Genomic DNA, 23,087 nt, shown 5'->3' on the forward strand with positions numbered 1-23,087 from the left:
GAAATTATTATTATAATTATTATTATTCAGGCCTCCATGGAGTCAAAAGACTCATCGTGGGAGGTCCTTCCTAAGAACATAAAGACTGTCAAGACTCATCAAGGGGAGGTCCCCCCTAAGAAACAAAAAGTCTATCATACCACTCCTTAAACTCATTCACCGTTCTCGCCCTTACCACTCCATCAGGCAATGCATTCCACGGCTCAACCACCCTCCACGCAAAGAAACCACTCCTCACCCTGCTGCTCACAGTTTCCTTTCGTAACTTCCAGGGATGGCCTCTTGTCATCACTCCTTCCCGCTGTTCAACCAAGCAAAAGAACTCCCCATTGTCAACCCTATAACCACCTCTCAACGGTTTAAAAGTCTCAATTATATCACCTCTCCTTCTATCCACCAAACTCTGCAGTCCACATTCCCTCAACCGATCCTCATAACTATCCTTGTACAGTCCTGCATCCCATCGATGTTTCCTAAACCTCAAGACCTTGCATTTTGCTGCATTAAACTGAGACCCCCATTCATTTGCCCATCTATCTAGCTTATTCAAATCCTCTTGCAGGGCTACCACATCTGCACTATTATTAATAATCCTTCCCAGCTTCACATCATCCACAAACAACTGAATATCCCCTTGCAATCCAGTGCAATGTCATTGATATAAAGGTTAAACAATATAGGTCCCAGTGCTGAGCCCTGTGGGACCCCACTTGTAACCCTCTGTCTCCTTGAAACTGCTCCACCATACACAACTCTCTGATACCTATCAGACAGCCAATCCTGAATCCAGATGACCAATCTGACATCCAGACCCATGTGCTGCAACTTAAATATCAGCTTATCGTGTGGCACCCTGGCAAATGCCTTCGCTAAGTCTAAGAAAATTGCAGTATATGGCTTTCCCTCATCTAATGTTCTTGTAACTTTATTATAAAAGGCTATCATATTGCTAAAACAAGAGTGCCCTTTCACAAATCCATGTTGACTCTCACAGATAACATTACCCTCATCTTCCAAATGCTGCGTACAGTCCTTCACTACTTTCTCCAAGATCTTAACAACTACTGATGACACACAAACTGGCCTATAATTAGACACTTCCAGTCTGTTACCACCCTTATGCAATGGCACTATCTTACCTTCCTTCCATTCCCTGTGCACCTTTGCCAAAGGCAGACTTTCATTGAAAAGCCAGGTTAAAGACACTGTCAGTTCCCTAGCACATTCTCTCAAAACTCGTGGTGAAATACCATCCAGTCCCAAAGCTTTACTGACATCCAGAGCACTCAGTATCTGAAACACACTTCCTCCTGTACCTCTAAACCTCGAACCAGCCCTATCCCTCTAGCATTAAAACTGACTCCTCTAGGATGAAATACTCCAATAAAGTGTTCATTGAACAATTCCACTATGTCCTCTGCATCAGTCACTCTAAATCCCATTTTTATCCCACAATATCATTCTTCCACAGTCATTTCTCCTCCTACTGGCCACATAGCTAAAAAATTCCCTAGGATTTTCTTTGGATCTTAGGGCCAATCTCCTCTCATATTCCAGTTTCGCTTTCCTTACCACACTAGTCACTCTTCTGGCCTGTGTCTTATATTCCTCATGCATCTTCTCTTCACCTGTCTCCTTATATCTCTTCCGTAGCATCTTTTTCACATGCAATTCCTGTTTAATACTGTTTGTCATCCACTTTACTCCTCTCTTGTCACACATTCTCTCTATTATGCCATTCAATATCACCGCTCTTCTGCTCAGCTCATCATTATCATACCTAGGTAACACGTACACTATTTTTCCTCTCTCTGTCTTCTTCCGTACAGCCTCAAGCAAAAATCTCATATCTCTCGCTGCCCGACTTACATTACCATTCAAGTCATTTGTTCCTACCATCACAATCATCTCATCCACCCTTTCACCTCTCTTAATTGCCATAGCCACCCTTTCTATTGTTCCTCCTGGCAAACACTCCTCACGCATCCTATCTTGAACACCACAGATCATTGAGTCACCATACATTATGCCTCTTACCATTCTCTCTCCCCTATTGGTTCCATTCTCTCCTCTGCTATCATTCCTATAGGTCTCTCTCATTCCCTCTCCTCTACTGCTATTCTCTCTTCTAGCATTCCCATACCTCTCTCTCCTACTGTTTCCATTCTCTCCTCTTCTAGCACTCCAGTACATCTATCTCATTCTCTCTCTCTCCCCTACTGTTTCCATTTTCTCCACTTCCAGCACTTCCATATCCCTCTCTCATTCCGTCTCTCCTACTGTTTCCATCCTCTCGGCTTCTAGCATTCCCATACCTCTCTCTCATTCCCTCTCTTCTACTGTTTCCATTCTCTCCTCTTCTAGCATCCACATACCTCTCACTCATTCCCTCTCTTCTGTTTCCTTTCTCTCCTCTTCTAACACTCCCAAAATTCTCTTTCTCCCCTACTCTGATTCGGCTTGCATTTATCTCTTCCATTCTCCTAATCTTTCATACTTCTGCTCTCATTCACAAGACATTCCACCTCCTCTTTCAGCTCATCTCTCTCTCTGCAGGTCAGTCACTCTTAATCTAAATTTACTCTCCCAAACAAAACCATCTCCTAAACTTTCACAGTCACTCACGCCTTCCACACTATCTCCTATCACACTACTTGTCTTCCTACATTCATTCCCCATTCCTGGAGCAACATGGTCAGATATTGATAATTCAAATGCACTTATTTCCTCCAACTGCCTGCGTTTTGCGCACATACGCTCTCTGCTCTCTTTCAAAAGCCACATATCTAATTCCCGAGACGCATACATGCCGCAAGTACTGCATGCCACAAAGTCCCTTATATTACTTATAATTGAGTTCTTAAATGGCAGAGGACTTGGTAACACGCCACTTGCAATGCAGCTGAATCCACCATCATTCCTTACTGCCGAGTAGCGTAATCGTTAATTATTCAATTAATAAATTCTGTTAAATAAATAAGAAAAAAAGTACAAACTATTACAAGCAAAACAAAACATTTAAGTATGCTAAATAAAATGAAATATAACTAAATACAGCAATGAAAACTTAGCTTCGTTTTGTCTTCCACCATTATGCATTCGATTCCGACAATAACCAAAATATATTATATTGCGACAGCAACTAACTTCCAAAAAAAAACAACCACTGAAGTACACTCATATTCAGAGAAACAATTTAGCACTGAAAAACGGGAAAAAAACGGACTATTCACCGATTAAAGCTCAATATGGTAGCATAAAAAAAAGTGCTTCTGTAGTACAATTGGTAGAACAATGGCAAATTGCATCCTTTGGTTTAAAAAGGCCTAAGTTCATTCTCATCATGTTGAGAAAAATCTCCATATGTTTTTTTTTTTTTTTTTCCCTAATTGAAGGTGAGTTAGTAAACCTCATATGGGAGACAGGTGTTCTTCTACTGGAAACTCAGGTTTTTAATCGTGCATACAATCAAATCAGCTGTGATGGCTCACATCATTTAGAGACAAAGAATACTAGTGATGGGCTGTAAAATTTTTCTTTCTCTTATTTTCATATTGTATAATCTTTAATCTTGATTCTTAATTGCACTTCTAATCTGTTGCCCTTATATATCCTTCTATATTAAAACTTTATCTCTACTAATTTCAATATTATCTCTTGGCCGATCTTTACCTATAAGAACGATGATAGTGGTTTGTGGGACAAAGGAAATACTACTGGAGAATATCAATTCCTTTGTCTCAACACTGGTTCTAATTCCTTTTTCGGATTCATAGAAAATTTGTTTTTCACTGGGCCACCACGAATCTTAGATTAACAAAAAGTGTAGAATCAAGGAACCAGAACACAGTTTAGCATACAATCTTAGTTACTATAAAATACTTTTGCAGTCGTAGCCTCTCTATAACTTAATCTCCCGCTGTGGTCCGTATTTTATGAGAAAGTGCAATAGAGAAGAAAATCAGGCAAGTCATCAGTCAAACTTAAAAAAGCAAAACATTTAATTCAATTGAAACATCATACACTTTATAATTCTACACTGATTAAGTATTCTACAATTGTTAATGAATGAACACTTATTATTCAGATTCTCAATCTCTTTCATGGTATGCATAACAAAGAACTTCACTTATAATTTACAACTTGATACTTGATAGATCACTCTTAACTTTCTATACTAAAGGCATTTGTAACTGAATTATTAAATTAGCTCCACTTGCTCTCACAAAACTCATAATTATTCTATCATTAAGGAAACGATCTCCAGGCACCACGTGCTCTCGCAAAGTTTCTTTCACAAAATTCTCAGTATTACTCTATTATTAATTGAACTGATCTCCAGAGTACTTCCTAAAGCTACAGACATTTTCCTTATACTCAATACTTATAAATAACATAGACTGTACGTTACCAACTGCTGGGGAACTATTTGGCCACATCACAAATCTCGTCTGGACAATTACTTTCAACTCCATGTCCATTTAGCTTATTCTGAGACATTCTTCAAGGATTCTAGCTGTTCATATTTCTGCTGCCGAAAATAGGTAGATGATGTTCTCTGGTGAACTGGCTCAACATCGCAATGATATCTGCGCAAGCATCGGTGATTATCTACTGCTGGGCTGATTGCCAACCGGTTAACTTTCGGGAATTCCACGGCAAAGTTCCTTAGTCATTGTCTCGAATCCGCATCGAACGAGAGGATGCCACGAGAAGGCTCCACACACAACAGCAAGAAGGCACGAGATCCGGAACATAAGAGAGTTCTTCTAGGCACTGCACGACCTTTTTAAATTACACAACACACGTTCACACTACGTCATCGATTTCGATTTCTACTCCCATTTTACAGCATCACCCTATGTCACCACAGTACTCAGCGCTACACACGGAATCCTAACGTGATTTTCTTTTGGAGTGTATGAGTGGGGGGGGGGAGGCAGCGTGCCTACCAAAAGGGTGCACCTGTACTCTGTTGCATGTGTTTTAGATTCCGGCCACTTTTGCTTAATCGGATTATCTTTTTCTCCCAGCAATTTATAGGTACTCACATAAAAGAAGTAAGTTTTAAGCAATTTACAATACTTTACATTTAACTTAAATAAATGAAAGATTCTCAGTTTAGTAATATTTTAGTAGATTACAAGAATTGAGTATATCTGATATATCAATAATTGATTCAAATTTGCAAGCCCATGTTAAGTCTGTAGGAAACGTGAATTAATTTAAGTTTCATTCAGAACTTAACAGGGCAGTAGTAATGATGGTCACCAATGGGCACAGTGTGTAGATAATGGATGCAGCAGTTTTGTGTATTTGATTGATTAAATGGCAGAGATGGAGTTGTGCCCTCCCTCAATTAGTCCATAGAGGTGTCACAATAATAATACATAATAATAAAAACTGGCCCAATGGTTACAGCATTATTCAGAATAGCTGGTTATAAGGTTGAATTCTGGATAATTTGAGTAGAGCTCTTATAGTATATATACACAGATATATATATTATTATAATTATTATTATTTCCCAAGACCTCATGGAGTCAGACTCATCTGGGAGGTCCTTTTATCACACACACATCTCATCATACCATGTCTTAAACACACTCAAACTCCTTGAAGACACCACACTCTCAGGCAAGGCATTCCAATCATTCACAACTCTGCGCGATAAAAACCTGCCTCTCACTCCCCTACTCACACCCTCTTTATACAGTTTCCAAGGATGACCTTTGGTTCTCCCCTGATCTCCCACTATTCTCTGTAGAACTTCTCCACCATTGATCTTATAACAACCCCTTACCAACTTGTAGGTCTCTATCATATCTCCCCTCTTCCTTCTCTCCACCAGACTGCAAATTACATCTTCTCAATCTTTCCTCATACTCAACATTCCAGAGGTCAGAAACTACCTTAGTCAGTCGCCTTTGGACCCTTTCCAACATCCCTTCATCCATCTGAAAACCAGGTAACCAAATCTGGGCACAATAGTCCATGTGTGGCCTAATCAAAGCATTATACAGTGGAACAAGAATCTCCCTACTTCTACACATCAGTGTCCTCTGCATTATTCCCAGAAGTTTTTGTGTTGTCTTCACAATTTTGGCGATGTGTCCCCTAAATTTTAGATCCTTATCCACTATCACCCCCAGATCTCTTATTTCCTCTACCTCCAACAATATATGCTCACCAAGCATAAATTCTGCATCCCATCTTTGTTTTCCAAATTTTAAAACCTTACATTTTGCAACATTGAACTCACATCCCCATTTGCTTGCCCAATCACTCAATTTATTCAAGTCTTCTTGCAAGGCCACAACATCTTCACTACTCTTTATGGTTTGTCCCAACTTTGCATCATCTGCAAACAACTGAATATCTCCATCCAAATCTTCGCCAATATCATTAATATACAAGTTAAATAGTAATGGCCCTAAAACAGACCCCCGAGGCACTCCACTAGTGACTTTCCTTTTCCTGAATATCGCACCCCCATACACAACTTGTTGATACCTATCAGATAGCCCGTCTCCAATCCAATGCACTAATCTAATATCCAACCCTATCTGCTCTAGTTTGACTGTCAACTTATCATGAGGTACTCTATCAAAAGCCTTTGCGAAATCCAAGTATATTACTGTGTATCCTTCTCCTCTGTCCAAGGAAACAGTCACTTTATTGTAATAAGTAAGTAGATTACTAAAACATGACCTCCCTTTAGCAAATCCATGCTGTCCATCAAATATTATCATTGTCGTCAATCCAACTCTGGATCCTAATTCTCACAAGCTTCTCCAACAAATTAACCACAACACCTGACACAGAGATAGGCCTATAGTTTGATGCTTGAGTTCGATCACCTCCTTTATGAAGTGGCACAATCTTGCCCTCCTTCCACTCTTTAAAACTTGACCAAGTGCAAGACTCATATTAAAAAAATATGTCAAGGCAGGTGTCAACTCTCTGGCACATTCCTTCAGAATACGCTGTGATATATTATCAAGTCCCACAGCCTTATTTACATCTAGTTTACTCAACTCCCCAAACACCTCTTGCTCACTTACAGTCAGTCTCTCCTCCCCATCATCAACTGCTCTCAATCTCTCCATGAAGTCACATTCACAAGATTGAAAGATCTTTATGAACTGCTCATTAATTATTTCCACCACAGATTCTGCAACAGCTGTCTTTATACCATTTCCTCCAATAAATGTCATCCTTCCATAATCATTCTTTCTTTTGCTGGCTACATATCGAAAGAACTCCCTAGGATTCTTTTTGGCTTCATTAGCTAACTGCTGTTCATACCTCTCTTTAGCTACTCTCGCTAACCATATATATATATATAAATAAAGGGGAAATAACACCGAATAGGAATATTACAGAGGAACTTTGCTGCTGAATATTCCAGATAAGATTTAGAGTAGGGAAATTCATATATAATTCTCATTCCTTTATTCAAATGTACTTGGGAAGAGGCTGGGTAGAGGCCAATCAGAAATTATTAAGACCAGGATTTCACTTGAACATGCAATCCAAAAAATCAAGAAACATAACAAGGATCTGTGTTTAAGCTTTGTAGATCATGAAAAGGCACAGGCTAAAGACTAAAAACTATGTGGTCTAGATCAGGATGCTATTCAGAGTTATATGTAGCATACATATGACCATGTTTTAATTTAATGTTAGAAGCGAAGGAGATACAGGATCATGGTTTGAATTAAAATCAAATGTAAGACAAGAATACTTGTTTCCATTTCTATTCATCTATAATAATCATATTATGAAGGAAAAGTGCATTAAACATGGTAATAAACGATATTGAGGTATTCACTACAGGCCTCCTTTTTTTTTTTTTTTCATTTAATTTTATACTCATAAATAAATCCAGTACACATTTCCTGGCTGCTTTAATTAAGTTAACTGCTGTAGCAAATATGGCAAAAACTATGAAAGTACACAGGAACATGGTGGAATACTAAGGTGGAAGTAATGGAGAAGTCATATTTACCTATACGAGTTGCCAAAATGTGTCTCACCTTATTAAATTACTCTGGATTTAGAGAAAGATGGAAGTTTTTTTTTTTTCACTTGGTTAGACTATAATAAATTTAGTTTAATCCTTTATCAAAGTGTAAGCAAACAAAGTTTGCAACTTCCAACTGGCCAGTTTGGTTGGCCAAGTTGGAGGGCTTCTATACTCAAACCAACAGATTATCAGTTTATCTTTCAATGTAGCCATGGATGTTTATGAATGTCTTTATGTGGCAGATCATTTCACTGCAAAGTATGAAAAAAAAAATTTTACAAAAAAATTTTCTTTTTTGTTAAACAAAAAAAAAAAAAAAACTTCCTGAAATGGGGTTTCGTATTATCTAACCTTTAGCCTACTCATAGTGCTGATGTCTGACATGCTAACAAATTTCAAGGATGGGATTCACATTAAAAAAAAAAAATCTGTATTCTCAGTGAACACTCCAGTTCAGTAATAATAATAATTTTTAAAAAATCTTAGTTTTGAAAATTTTTTAAGTCTTGTCTCTTAACAAGATTTTAAATTATCCATGACGACACAAATATTGTACTGTAATAATTACAAATGCTTTATAATAAAATTGGCTATGACCATCAGAGTTAACTAAAGAGAAAAACTGCACACTGTTATTAATTTTTATTTCATTGGTTAAATAGGAGAGAAAACTATTTTTGCAAGAGATGAAATAGAAATCCATTAAGCTGAATGAATACTTACTTTCTTAGGGGTGCTGTCAATGTTGAATAATGTGGTAAACATAAACCTTTGTGAATCATTTCGTCTTTTGCATTAGTTTCTGAACAAATAAACATAGTGCTATGCAATAATCTGCCACCCATAAAATCAACTAACTTCTTAAATTCTTCTACTGCTTCTTTGGAAGGCATAGATTCTAATAAGTCTAAATTGCTGGTAGTGTTTACCAAATACTTCTGTAAGAAAACAAACATGTATACATAATGTGATTCTTAAACAAACATGCATTATTATTAATATACATAATGCAATTCTTAAGCAAATATGCATTATTATTTATATTTATATTATTTTACAGGCCATGGGAGACCTAAACAATCCACGAAATATCAATCGCACCTCTCCTCAAAACCATTACCAGAATATGTGCTCACAACTAACAACTCATTAGACTGATTTTTAGAGGAACCTGTGGAATAGTATAATTAATTATTACAGGAAACACGTGGCGACCACAGTGATAACTTTTAATTAGTAAAGGCCAAATATTTCATACTGAAAATAATAGCACATCTTCAGTGTCATTTGAAAATGTCATTTGACATCTTCAGTGTTATTTGCAAATGACAGTAAAGATGTACTATTATTTTTAGTATGAAATATTTGTCCTTTACTAATTAAAAGTTATCACTATGGTCTCTGTGTTTCCTTTAATAATTAACTCATTAGACTCATTTGCTACTATCCAAGAGAAAAATTTATCCTCATTTATCCTCAAATGTCAACCTCACCTTCCCGTGGTCCATCCTGTTCTAAAAGTACAAACGAGGCACTGGCGACCGAGTATGGGCAGCATAACCTTAACACCCTAACAGAGTAAATGCTGTTAGATCTGCCTGTCCAGAGGCGTTAGGTAGCAGCCCTACCACTGGACTTACCCAGTGACAGGTTAGTAATCTGCCTGGGGAAATTCAAAATACGTTCAAGTTTCATGCAAAGAAAAGCCGGACGGACTGTCAGGGAAAAGACCACAACCCAGGAAACGGAAAACGAAATTGGAAAAAGGAACACATAATGAAGATTGCAACATGGAATGTGAGAAGCATTGCACACAAAGAAGAACTTGATAAACAACTAAACCAAGCTAACATAAAGATATGTATAGTAACAGAAACAAAGAAAAAACAAAAAGGTACAAAAGAAACAAACAACTATATACAAATCTACAGTGGGGTAAAAATAGAAGAAAGAGCAAAAGCAGGTATAATGATTATGGTACATAAATCCCTAAAGAACAATATTGTATATTACAACTATTTGAATGAAAGACTAATAGAAAACAATAGAAGCAGAAATAGAGTATAAAAGAAATAGTGCAATTGCAAAACGAGAAGTAAGGAAAAAACATAGAGAAAGATGGAACAATTTCATAACAGAACTACAAAAGGCCACAACCCAAAACCTATAAAGTAATAAAATACATGAATAAAGAAATAAAAGAAAAGATAAAAATACAAACAATAGATTTAGAAAAACGGGGGACCTATTTCCAAAATCTCTGGACAGATGAGAACAATGAATTAAAATTTTATAAGACAAAGAATGACCTAATAGAAAATATCACAATGTTAGAACTGAAAAATATAATAAAGAAGATGAAAAATAGGAAAACGCCAGGAGAAGACAATATAAATATAGAACTAAACAAAAATGCAGGTGAAAAATTTAATGAAAGACTTTTGAAATTTTTTAATATGGTTTGGATGTCCACAAAAACTCCTAACTCTTGGAAAAAAAGCACTGGTCATCCCAATCTATAAAAAAGGAAATAAAGACAATTTCAATAATTATAGGGGAATTAGCCTGCTGAATACAGGATATAAAATATATGCAGGAATATTAAAAGAGAAACTAAGCAGCATTGTAGAAAACAAATTACTAGAAGAACAAAATGGCTTCCGAAAAGGCCGATCCTGCATAGATCCAATTTTTACTTTAAAATTATTAATAGAAAAGAGAAGAGAATTTCAAAAAGAAACACATGTGGCGTTTATTGATTATGAAAAAGCGTTTGACAAAATTAGTCGACAAAAATTGTTTAAAATATTAACCAATTTAAACACACCAAACCAACTTTTACTATCTATTCAAGAAATATATATAGGAAATAAAATAGCAGTTAAATTAGAACACACCTCAGAATGGAAAGATATATCAAGAGGAGTATGACAAGGATGTACCCTCTCACCTCTGCTTTTCAATATATATATATAAATGAAATATTAACAATCTGGAAACAGCATAACCCATTTGGTATACAAATGACCCTGCAAATGAAGATAGATACACTACTATTTGCAGATGATCAAATAGTATTAGCTACATCAGAACATGACTTACAAAGATCGTTAAAATCATTAAATGATATCTCAAAGCAATATAATATGACAATATCCAAAGAAAAAACAAAAATAATGGCATTCAAAGGAGAAAACCCCAATAAGAAGTAAAATAGTGATAGATAATACAATACTAGAACAAGTAAACACTTTCAGATACTTGGGATGTGATCTATCATACGAAGAAGAAAAAGACATAGACACTAAAATATCAAACTTTGTCAAAGTAAATGGCATAATAAATAGTATATTTAAGCCATCCCTGGTACAAAAACACACTAGAATCAGACTATATAATGTCATGTCAAAACCAACTCTACTATACGGAAGCAAAACATGGACCATGAAAAGGAAAGATGAAAAACGAATTCAAACAGCAGAAATGAAGTTCCTCAGAAGAACAGCTGGAAACAAGTGGGACCACAAAACAAATGAAGAAATCTTACAATCCCTAAAAATCAAACCAATTAATTACTACATAAGACAGTAAAAACAAAAATGGCTAGAACATTTAAATCGAATGGACAACAGCAGACTACCAAAAATATTATACAGATACAAAATAAGTGGAAAAAGAAGAATCGGAAGACCAAGAAAGAGATGGCATGAGACCAGAACAGGCACATGGCCTATATTCCATGTTAGGAAGAAGACCCCTATTAACCATGCTCTTACTGAGCTTTCAGGGAGAATTCCTTGTTCTGTACCTTCTAGCCAAGTGTTGAAGCATTTCTGCTGAATTAATCCTATAAAACATTTTAAGTACTTAAACGTTTCCATCATATCCCCTCTTTTCCTCCTATCAATCAACTTCTGCAACCCATAAACCTTCAAACTTCATATCCACATATCACTCACCATCTTGATCAATCACCTCTAAATCCTCTCCACCACTTCATCATCCCCAGGAGACCAGACCTGAGCACAGTAAGTTGGAAGTAGATGTATCAAGGCCTTATAAAGAGAAATAACTTTTTTATCTCTATTTAGTGATAAAAAAGTAACAAAGTAACTTTAGTACTTTGTTACTTTTTTAACTCTTCAGTAACAAAGTAACCTTAAGAGCTATTCTTGGTAACGTTAGCAATATTCCCTCGAAACTTCAACTGCATATCTATATCTACTACCATCCCTAAATCCCAAGCTTCATTTATTTCCTGGAATACAGTTTCCTCAATGTGGTACATAGCTTGTAATCTTTGTATTCCAAAATGCATAAATTTACACTTTTCTAGATTAAACTGAAATCCATTATGTTTTGCCCATACTGTCAGCCTATTAAAGTCATCCTACAAGCTCTGTACATTACCTTGATTGACTATTATCCTACCAAACTTTGCATCATCGGCAAACAACTGAATGTCTTCGTTCAAATTATTTTCTATATCTTTTATGTACAAATTAAACAGCAGTGGTCTAAGCACAGAGTCCTGCAGCACTGCACTAGTCACCTTCTGGATTCTATTCCTCCATATGCTTTTTTTTTGTATGTCATTCAACCATCCTTGCATCCACATTACCAGTGTGATATCCATCTCCATTTATTCTAATCTGCATAACAGTTACATGTAGTATTCTGTCAAACATCTTTGCAAAATCCATCAGAATCATCATGAAGCCATTCCATATATCCAACTTACCATTCTAATATAAAAAGTTAGCAAATTACTAAGGCATAACTGACTATTCACAAAGCCATGTTACACTTCATAGAATATCATATTCTTATTCATTCATTCTTCAGTTCTCTTTTTGACCAACTTTTCCAGTACTTTCACCACCACTCCTGATATACTGATTGGTCTATAATTTGCTACTGCATCTTAGAAATTCCCTTACCAGGGAATTATTTTGCCCTCTTTCCACTCCATTGGAACTCTACCAGAGCTAAGAGCCTAGTCAGAGCCAATGGCAGTTCTCATAAAATACAGATTGATATAGTAAAAATAGTCATAATTCAAAATTCTGAATATTTTTACAAATTGTTTATGTTAGTACATTATTAGTTTTGGTTTCATAACACGTATTGTTGGCACTTGCGATGTGCATGTTATTGATGTTTTGTCAAAATGGAATGTGAAGCATAAAAAAAAATTATGTACTTATTGGATTTAGATGAATTACTTTCAAAAAATTTTATTGTGATTTAAAATTATTAAGCGCTGTGTTTTGTAAAGACGTTCTCGTAACGCTAACGGAGACGATACGTCAGTCATTATACATAACTTCTTGCTTGCCAAGGAGATTGATGGGTGATCGACAGCTGCAGAGAGAGCGTTCGGTATCGAAGAGTAACGGAGAGAAAACAAAAGAGGGCTAATGGAAGTTTAAGAATGCAGACCAGCAAAATTTTGTTCTTAGGAAATTAAGTTTTTATGTGACAGTGGGAGGAATATTAATAGAAGATTCCGAAAAGGGAATCGTAGAATTGCGAGCCTTAAAGTGGAGGAGTTAAGACTAAATAAGTATTGGTAAATAAAAGAAAATATCACGATTGATATCCTATAGCAGTGGTGTCAACCTTTTTTACTACGCGAGCTACTTTTCTATAAAAAGTTATTCGCCGATTTCCTCTCTTATATATATATGTTATTCAGCGATCTAGTCTCTTATATAGATCACGTTCCCCCAACCTGATATCTGATTACGCACAAAGAATCAACTAAAAAAAAATACACAAGTAAAAACTTTATTTGTGTATTTAAAAATTTATTTATCACTTTTAATTATTTTAATACAACAAAAAAAAATATATATATACATATATTGGAATAAAATATTTATTTCTCTATTTTGGAAAACCAAAGTTGAAAAAAACAACAGCTTGATTACAAACTCACAAGTTACAGGAAATGCTAGTTGATTTAAAAAAAAAAAAAAAAGTTAATGTGAAATTTAGCATTGTTTGAACCTCGCAATATTTTCATAGTCAAGTTGATATAAAGAAGTGGCCAATCGCAGACAATCATCCAAATGATCATTTCTAATTTGGTTCCTTAATTGATTTTTTACAACGGTCATATTTGAAAAAGCAGATTCTGACAAGTATTCGATCCAAAACATGACAGAATTTTTCGCACAATATCAGTTAATATTGGGAATTTTTCATGTGCATACTTCCAAATGACTTCATTGTTTATTGATTTTAAATGAAAACTATTCTGAATGTTTATTATCTCAAGTTCTACTTCAGCTTGGTTTATATCAAACAGACCACTAATTTTATTTGAAATTTCTGTGATGTTCAAGTTTTCTTGAAATGGATTATTGATAAAAGATACAATCATTTCAGTTTTATTAAAATCTTTAAATTTTGAATTTATTTCTTCCTCAACTAATTCTATTTCACGAATAAATTATTTTAAATCATAGCGAAGCATTTCTTGATTTTGTTCAAAAAATTTTAATAAATATGGGAGATATCTTAATTCGCAGTCATTTATATTTTTCTTTAACAAAAGTAAGTATTGTTGGAAAGTTTTTATGGAACTTAACATGTCAATTAAATTTTTATCTCTACCTTGTAACTCTAAATTTAAATTGCTTAATTTCGTACAGAAATCTACTAAAAATGATAAGTGTAACAACCATCTTTTATCACTCAATTGTGAATAAATATCTCCTTTTTCATCCAGAAAATTTTTTATATCGTTAATTTTTTTTATATCGTTAATTTATCGTTAGGTGTATTCTGAAGGAATGTGCCAGAGAGTTGACACCTGCCTTGACATATTTTTTTTTTAATACGAGTCTTGCACTTGGTCAAGTCCCTAAAGAGTGGAAGGAGGGCAAGATTGTGCCACTTCATAAAGGAGGTGATCGAACTCAAGCATCAAACTATAGGCCTATCTCTGTGTCAGGTGTTGTGGTTAAGTTGTTGGAGAAGCTTGTGAGAACTAGGATCCAGAGTTGGGTTGACAACAATGGTATAATCTTTGATGGACAGCATGGATTTGCTAAAAGGAGGTTGTATTTTAGTAATCTACTTACTTATTACAATAATAAAGTGACTGCTTCCTTGGACAGAGGAGAAGGATACACAGTAATATACTTGGATTTTGCAAAAGCTTTTGATAGAGTACCTCATGATAAGTTGACATTCAAACTAGAGCAGATGGGGTTGGATATTAGATTAGTGCATTGGATTGGAGACTGGCTATCTGATAGGTATCAACAAGTTGTGTATGGGGGTGCAATATCCAGGAAAAGGAAAGTCACTAGTGGAGTGCCTCAGGGATCTGTTTTAGAGCCATTACTACTTAACTTGTATATTAATGATATTGGCGAAGATTTGGATGGAGATATTCAGTTGTTTGCAGATGATGCAAAGTTGGGACGAACCATAAAGAGTAGTGAAGATGTTGTGGCCTTGCAAGAAGACTTGAATAAATTGAGTGATTGGGCAAGCAAATGGGGATGTGAGTTCAATGTTGCAAAATGTAAGGTTTTAAAATTTGGAAAACAAAGATGGGATGCAGAATTTATGCTTGGTGAGAATATATTGTTGGAAGTAGAGGAAATAAGAGATCTGGGAGTGATAGTGGATAAGGATCTAAAATTTAGGGGACACATTGCCAAAATTGTGAAGACAACACAAAGACTTCTGGGAATGATGAGGAGGACACTGACATGTAGAAGTAGGGAGATTCTTGTTCCATTGTATAAGGCTTTGATTAGGCTACACATGGACTATTGTGCCCAGATTTGGTCACCTGGTTTTCAGAAGGATGAAGAGATGTTGGAAAGGGTCCAAAGGCGACTGACTAAGGTAGTTTCTGACCTCTGGAATGTCGAGTATGAGGAGTATGTCGAGTATGTAATTTGCAGAGTCTAGTGGAGAGAAGGAAGAGGGGAGATATGATAGAGACCTACAAGTTGGTAAGGGGTTGTTATAGGATCAATGGTGGCGAAGTTCTACAGAGAATAGTGGGAGATCAGGGGAGAACCAGAGGTCATCCCTGGAAACTGTATAAAGAGGGTGTGAGTAGGGGAGTGAGAGGCAGGTTTTTTTCGTGCAGAGTTGTGAATGATTGGAATGCCTTGCCTGAGAGTGTGGTGTCTGCAAGGAGTTTGAATGTGTTTAAGATCCGGTATGATGAGATGTGTGTGAGATAAAAGGACCTCCTAGATGAGTCTTTGACTCCATGAGGTCTTGTTTAATAATAATAATAATAATAATACAAGAAATCTTTCTAAAGATTGACTTCTGCTGAGCCAGGGAACATTATCGTACAGCAGAAGTTCCCTATCATCATCTGCCTGTAATTTAAATAACTGCCATTGCAGGGCTTTTCCTCGAAAAGAATTTACAATTTTAAATGTAATATCCAAAACATCTGTTCTGTTTAATCTTTTACTACACAGTACTTGTTGGTGAATAATACAGTGATATGTTAAAAAATCTGGATATTTGTCATCGTTTTTACATAATGAAATGAAGCCTGATTTATTACCTATCATTGCAGGAGCACCATCAGTAGTGATAGACACAAGTTTAAAAAGTGGAAGTTTGTGTTGTTTCACAAATTCATCAAATGCCGAAAAAATGTCTTCTCCCCTAGTCCTTCCCAATAATGGTATAATTTTCAAAAGTTCTTCTTTACTTGAATAATCTTGAAATACCATGCGAATAAATACCATTAACTGAGCAATATCAGTAAAGTTGTTTGATTCATCAAATTGTAATGAAAATGCAACACACTGGTAAATGTCTGACATTAACCTGGCCTGGAAACTTTTCTCTGGCAATTGGAAATCTTCCTTTCGGCAATTTGAAACCTTGTCTGTGGCCTAGAAGTAGTCTCTCTCTAGCGAAGTCTCAAACCGAGAAGCTCCTTTCTGAAAGCAGGAAACTCCTCTCTCAAGCAACATGGATCTGGCAACTCTAGACCGGGCGGTCTCCTCTCTGACAGCAATTCTGGACCCCTTCTGCTTGCTTCAGTCCCTTTTATTAGGCTTCCTCTGAGACCTCGCATGAAGTTCGGCAACCCCCAAAGAATCAGTATGAGTCTTTCATCTTAAGTTTCAAGTTCAGCACGCCTTTTGTTCTCCTTCCCTTTCTTTTGATTGTAAGTTGCCGGCCATCAGAAAGTTGTTTTAACTCTGACTGACTTCGGAGATGTTTACACTTAGAGCCTGCAAGCCTTTCTCATACATACAAGTTTCAATAACAATCTTTCTAATGCCGCCATGTACAGCTTCGGCGACAAAAACATTGCCTTTGTGTTTAAAACTCTAACACATTCTTATTAAAGCAGTAGTATATACAGTTAACTTCAAAAGAGTTATTTACAAAATCATCGAATACAAACTATACCGAGACAAACAAAGTTTATTTTTTTACAATATTCACATGGGACTTAACCTAAGTAAAAAAATTGATGTAATGTGCTTTGAAATATTTAATATTTAAGCTACAATCGAGTTTTTACACTTTGCTTATAATCGTATTCACTCGGCTCGCTGTTTGACTTCCACTGATCCAAATTAATTCATTTACCCAGACTTATAAGAAAATTACTGATTTGACAATTTTAACGAAAAATAAATAAACAATAATGTGTGCTACATAAGAGGGATGAGAAAGGATCCTAAGGAAAAGAAGAAAAGAATCATATATCTTCAGAAAAAGGCCTTAACAAGAAAACTGTCTATGAACATTTTGTTATTGTGTAAACAAGGTGTTTAGTCTAGCAGATGTGATTAAGTATTACTTTAAATATGTTAAACAAACCAGTAATAGAATGAGTCAGAGAATGGATGATCTCTAAAATGTAAGTTTATTTTAAAAGTGCCTTGGATCCAATTAATTTTGTAGTTGTGTAATTGTAATTGAAGTGTATATATTGTTTGTTTTATTTAATGTATATATTTTGTATATGACCTTGAGTCCATGATTTTTCGGATTCTGAAAGAAACAGTTAGGTCATTGCAGCAATCGGAATTGAACCCTTGTGCATATAAATAAAAACACTCAGAAATTAGAAATAAAGGTAATAGAGATAAAATCTCATTATAACAAAAAGGCATACCCAACAGGATTGATAATTATCAAAACAATTGGCGCAGCCGGTTTAATCAATCTCCTATCTAAACAATATCCTATTACATTAAGATTTGCAATATCCTAAGAACCTCCATTTCATCCACCCCTGTTCTTTTCTTATGTCAAAGCAGTAATGCAACTATATTATCTGTTTCATTGTTTTAAGGATACTTGCACCATAACATTTCTTAAAATTCATACAATAACACATGAAAAGGTTGAAAACTATTTATTAAAAACGGCATATTTTGATCTGGAAATTATAGATCATCATTATAGTAATGAGCAGTAGAATACAAGGTAGAACTAGAACAATTTAAATTAAACTAGACTAATTTAAAACACTGAGAACTGCATGGTGTTATTCATAAAACAGCAGTTATTGCATAAAGCAATAACTGAGGAAACACTGTAATATTAGCTATTACTAAATAGTATTATTAATTGATTGAAAAACAAAACAAAAAACTTTTGATGTGTGTGTGTTCATGAGCTGGTTTGCCCTATTCTGATTGATGAAAACCTGAAGTTTCTGATTGAAAAAGCCCTCTATTTCCATATGAGACTGGCTAACTCACCTTTAGTCGAAAGAGACCAGATAAAGGTTCCTCACATCATGTACAGGAATCACTCAGGTCTTTCCAGAGAGCTTTGTATCGACTGAGCTATGAGGCTCTGTGATTAGAATAAGACTTGCTCATATCTTAATCTGCTTCATTGTTCTAAGGATGTCTGTACCATAACATTCCACAATTAATAACATGATTATTAATGTGAATTAATAACACAATTAAGCAATGGTCAATAACACTCCTCAGTTATTGCTTTGTGCTGTTTTATAAAGTTGCACAATTTTAAATTAGTCCATTGTTCTACCTAGTGTATGGCCTTTTAACAAATAATGAATACTATCTTTCTTGTGTTACTGTGTGAAATTTTAAGAAGTTATCTGCTTCTGTCACCTTGCTAATCGGCACTCATTAAAGTTTTCTTGCCATTATTCATCCTCTTACTTGCTATGTAACAAAAGAACTCTTTGAGATTTCCTTTGGTCTGCTCAGCTGATTTCTTGTAATCTGATTTTGCCTTCCTAACTGTGTTGGTCACCTTTCTTGCCTGATGCTTGTACTGTTAAGTACAAGAACCATGAACTGACAGTTGCATCTATCAGGAAATTGATTTTGTCAATGCCCTGCTGATGCCAAGCTGTAATAATGGCAAGAGAAGTACTGAACAGCAAAAAGGGAAATTTTAGCTTTGAATGTTATTAAAACTCTGTAGCTGAACTAAATTTTGATACTAATATTTGTTTTTCCAGTGTAAATATCACTGTCCACTTCCTTTTAAAATATTTGCAAATTTGAAAATGGATTGGAAAAGACTGTTTTCACTTCTATTTCCTAATCTTGGACTAAAGCTTGCTGTTTTTTTTTTACAGCTCATGCTTAAAGATACTACTTATCTGTCTAACTCCTATCTGATAAACTCTCCTGACCTTGCGTATGCAATTTATGATATTGCTGTCTCCAAATGCCCCTTAACTATCTCCCATGCACATAGCATCCTTCTCTCTTGCAGGTTTTTATATCATGGCACAACTTCAATCTTCCTCTTAAGCCTGTCATAATCACCTGCCTTGTACTCCCAAATTTATTCTTTCATGACAGAACATTCCTGAAGTTTATCATCTTCCAAGTCAATAAAGCATGATCACACTCCCCAATCAGAAGCAATGTAGTCACCATGGTTATGGATAGCTCTTTTGATCCTGAGTCCCCTCCATCACATGTACCTCAAGTAATTATTTCTCAGTAAATTCCATGGCCTTCCTGCCACGTCATCTTTCTTCCTTCCAGTCTATATCTATCTCTATAGCTGAAGCCTCCAATATTACTTGACCTGTACTCGTATTAATTTTATGTATGCATATATACACATACACACTCATGTTTATAGAAATTACATTAGATATTTCATTGTATTGCATCATCTAGCATTCCACAGGTTTCTGAATAATAAAATAGTTGCTTCTATCGAGTCAGAATTTTTTATGCATTAACCCTATGGAGGTCACGGTCGTAAAAATTGTAGCTTAGGTCGCCTGTATCTGATGAGAGATACATTCATTACTAGTATGTGCTAAAATGCAATAAAACTTAACAAAAAAAAAAACACTGCAAATATAATACATGATGGTTTATTTATTTTCAGTTGTAATCTAGAAATTATTGAACAAAGAAACAAAGGAAAAAAAAACAAGTAAACCAATACTATACTGAAATCGGAGTTCGCGGTATCTCTCGGATACAATTTACTATCCAATATCACATGCCTTCACATAACACATGTTAAACCAAAACTGACCACATAACACGTGTTAAACCAAAACTGATCACATAAACAGTGTTGAATATCACTTGTAATACATGCATGCACACTCATGACTTCCAAGCTATACACTGGATATGTGTAAGAATATTTATATTAAACAATTTGTATCTGTCAGATTAGCCACGACTTCCACATGGTTAAACAGACAGCAAGAGCTAGTTTTCGTGCACTTTCTTGCAGAGATTTGCACAGAGCTAGTTACATACAGTTAAGACCTTGCAGAAAAAAGTGTGATTCAAGCTTTGAATAGAGTAGGCTATTCCTCTCATAAAATAGTTAATCTATTGTGGTATGGCTGCGGTTGATAGTAAAGGAAACCAGATCTGCTGAAAGAAAGCCACTGTCTACACCGGGGTTTCCGAAATTGTCTTCCACAGAAGGTGAATAAGGTGTTCCACGAGAACTTCTCCTGGAATTTGTTATTTTAGTTTTCTAAGCATTTTTCATGAATAAATATTTTACAGTGAATATATTCTGAGGACAATAATTCGTAAATATGTCGAAAAGCTCAGACCCAGAATGCCTAATAACATCTGTGTAGCAAATGTCAGTGACCAAGCCATGTTTTTTAAAACATGGAAGTATTCATGAATAATCATTAATTTTCACACACAGAAAGCTTTCAACATTTCAGACAGGGAATACTGCTGTTTATGACTGGTCATAAAAATTGCCAGAAAGCCGATTATAACAATGGGTGGCATATCCTCTGTTCTCAAAACTGAAGGAAATGACATCTGTGTAGCAAATGTCAGTGACCAATCAGCAAGGAAGTATAAAGAAAATTTTTTCACTAAAATTGAAGATCAAGGTAGTCTGAAGTGTATCCGGTTCTCAAATCTAGTAATACTGAATACTTGCTTCACAAGTTCATATTGTAGGGTGAAAGTGCTTGTTTCAAAACGGTAGTGCGATGATTTTTTAAAAGTAATAGGCCTACAGATTTAAATTTTAATATGATTAAGAGATAAGGGACTTTGTTCAATTTTGGTGTTAAGAAATCTCTTACTGTTTGTGATGCAACAAATAGATATTCATCCACCTCAAGTCTACAAAGCCATCTTCAGGATTACAAAAGGAGGGGAAAACTACCAGCACACAGAAGAAAAAGTCTGCATTCACTCGTAAGTACTTATAATAATATAAAATTTTGATATTCAGAATGGGATATGTCAATGATAATCAGCACAAATTAATTTAATGATGTTGGCCTGAGGAAACTGCAATATGCTACAAAATTTCATTCCATTTCATTGGGCGCTAGGGTGTCACTGAAGCACACGGCAGTGTATTTGAGCTGTGGTTAAAAAAAAATTGTTTTATAAAAGGTGGTAAGTGTGAATTCTTTTGTGAATTGTGCTACATTTTTTTCTCGGCAACACAAGTGTTCTTTAGTGGTTCTGCATTAGAGTTTTGTTGTTATATATTGTGTTATTTTTGAGTTACTGACAATGCAAAGTCACAGTCAGCAGCATTGGTGACGGAAGAGAGGATAAGTTATTCGCTATTTAGTATAATTGAATATAGTGTTTATATTTATATATATGTCTATATATACATATATAAAATAGTGTTCATATAGCATTTATATATATTTAACGATTAGTTTAGTAGTTGCTTGTCAGTAATTAATGATGGCAGATTCAGCTGCAAACACAAATGGCATGTCACCAAGTCCTCCGCCATTTAAGAAATCTATTATACGTAATATGATAAAGGACTTTGTGGCATGCAGTGCTTGCGGCATGTGTCCCGGGAGTTGGATATGTGGCTGGTGAGAGAGGGGGGGGGAGTGCATATGTGCGCAAAATGTAGGCAGTGGAGGAAATCAATGAATTAGATATATCGATAATCGACCTAGTTTCTTCAGGAACGGGAAATGAATGTTGGGAGCAAGTAATGAGATAGGAAAGAATGAAGAGGGAAATGTAAATGACCAAATAATAGTCGATAGTGTGGAAGGTGTGAATGACCGTGAAATTTTTGGAGATGGCCTCGATTGGGAGAATGAATTTCAAGTTAGAGTGACTAATTTGTGGAGAGAGATAGATGAGCTGAAAGAGGAGGTGGAATGTCTTGTGAATGAGATGAGTTAGGAGAATGGAAGAGATAAATGCAAGGTGAATCAGGGTAGGAGAGAGAGCGAGAGAGTTTTGGGAATGACAGAAGAAGAGAGAATAGAAGCAGTATGAGAGAGGGAATGATAGAAGAGTGGAGTATAGAAGCAGTCGTGGAAAGGGAATGAGAGAGGTTTGGGAATGATAGAAGAGGAGAGAATAGAAACAGTAGGAGAGAGGGGAAAGAGAGAGGTTTGGGAATGAAAGAAGAGTATAGAAACAGTAGGAGTGAGAGACGTATGGGAACGAAAGAAGAGGAGAGAATAGAAACAGTAGGAATGAGTGAGAGAGAGAGAGAGAGAGGTATGGGAATGCTAGAAGAGGAGAGAATGGAAACAGTCAGAGAGAGGAAATGAGAAGAATGCGAGGGAGTGCTGGAACTAGGGACAGAGAGATGCCAGGAC

This window comes from Typopeltis vanoorti, chromosome 16, assembly GCF_054136105.1.
Source record: "Typopeltis vanoorti isolate ZY-2024b chromosome 16, IOZ_Tvanoo_1.0, whole genome shotgun sequence".
NCBI classification, from domain to species: Eukaryota; Metazoa; Arthropoda; class Arachnida; order Uropygi; family Thelyphonidae; genus Typopeltis; species Typopeltis vanoorti.